At 40.4% G+C, this 1,539-nt stretch overlaps 1 pseudogene; it reads left to right on the forward strand.

Moving 5' to 3' along the window:
- Positions 1-541: 541 nt before the first annotated feature.
- Positions 542-1,300, forward strand: LOC112808790 (ADP-ribosylation factor-like protein 8B pseudogene; annotated as a pseudogene).
- Positions 1,301-1,539: the final 239 nt, after the last annotated feature.

A 1,539-nucleotide genomic window follows, 5' to 3' on the forward strand; every position in this document is an offset into this window, starting at 1 on the left:
CTAGGTGGCTCAGTCAGTTAAGCATCCAACTCTTGGTTTAGGCTCAGGTCATGATCTCATGGGTCATGGGACATGAGTCCTGCATTGGGCTCCACACTCAGTGGGGAGTCGGCTTGAAGATTCTCTGCCTCTGCCCCTCCCTCCACTCTCTCTCTTTTTCTAAAATAAATAAATAAATAAATCTTTAGAAAAAAATTGACTAACCTCTAGCCAGATTAACTAAGAAAAAACTCTAGACATTAATTACTGATATCAAAATTACTAATATCAGAAATAGAAGAGGGGTCATCATTACTGATCCCATAGACATTAAAAAGATAATAAAGAAATATTATGAGCAACTCTATGCTCACAAATTTGAGAACTGGTGCCAAGACCATGGAGAAAGGACAGATTCTTCAACATAGACATTAAAAGGATAATAAAGAAATATTATGGGCCAGTGGTGTGCCATGGCCCTGAGGAGCCATTGAGGGGTTGGGACTGAGGCCTGTTTTTGTGGGAGCCGTCGCTGCTGCTGTTCTCCCTCCCAGCCGCGATCATGCTGGCATTCATCTCCCACCTGCTGGACTGGTTTCGCTCACTCTTCCGGAAGGAGGAGATGGAGCTGACGCTAGTGGGGCTGCAGTAGTCAGGCAAGATCGCCTTTGTCAATGTCATTGCGTCAGGTCAATTCAGTGAACATACAATACCCACAGTGGGCTTCAACATGAGGAAAGTAACTAAAAGTAACGTCACAATAAAGATTTGGGACATAGGAGGACAACCCCGATTCCAGAGCATGTGGGAACGGTACTGCAGAGGAGTCAATGCCATTGTTTACATGATAGATGCTGCCGATCGTGAAAAGATAGAAGAAGCCTCTCGAAATGAACTACATAATCTTCTAGATAAACCACCATTACAAGGAATTCCAGTGCTAGTACTTGGAAACAAGAGAGATCTTCCTAATGCCTTGGATGAGAAACAGCTAATTGAAAAAATGAACCTGTCTGCTATTCACGATAGAGAGATTTGCTGCTATTCAGTTTCTTGCAAAGAAAAGGATAATATAGATATCACACTTCAGTGGCTTCTTCAACATTCAAAATCTAGAAGAATCTGAAGCATCTCCTGAAGTCTTCCAGTCCTTCCTGGCTCTAATCCTAGAATTATTCTCCATTCCTCTGAAGTACTTCCCAGAATACCATCCTTCCTAAACCCAAGAAATTGCCTTTTTCAGAGTTTATTTCTCTTGTGCACTGCTGAACATGTGTATCCCCAAACCTTCATAAAGAATCAGCTAGAGTTGTCATGATAAAGTCAGTACACACAAAAAAGCTTCTTATACATACTTGTCTTAAACAGTGTGTAGAGCTTTTTTTTTTTTTTTTTAAACACACATTTGACCATCTTAAATCAAGAAAATTGCATATTTCTGTTCTGGTCTTTCTGGGCCAGATTTTTATACTGGTTTTCAGTAAATGTCTATGATATTTCATTATAGAGTCCCTTAGCTTAATACTGATACTGACTTGATACAGCATGAAGTTTCTAGTG

The sequence above is a fragment of the Callorhinus ursinus genome, unplaced genomic scaffold (assembly GCF_003265705.2).
Source record: "Callorhinus ursinus isolate GAN/ISIS: 27379988/994484 unplaced genomic scaffold, GSC_fseal_2.0 scaffold103, whole genome shotgun sequence".
NCBI lineage: Eukaryota > Metazoa > Chordata > Mammalia > Carnivora > Otariidae > Callorhinus > Callorhinus ursinus.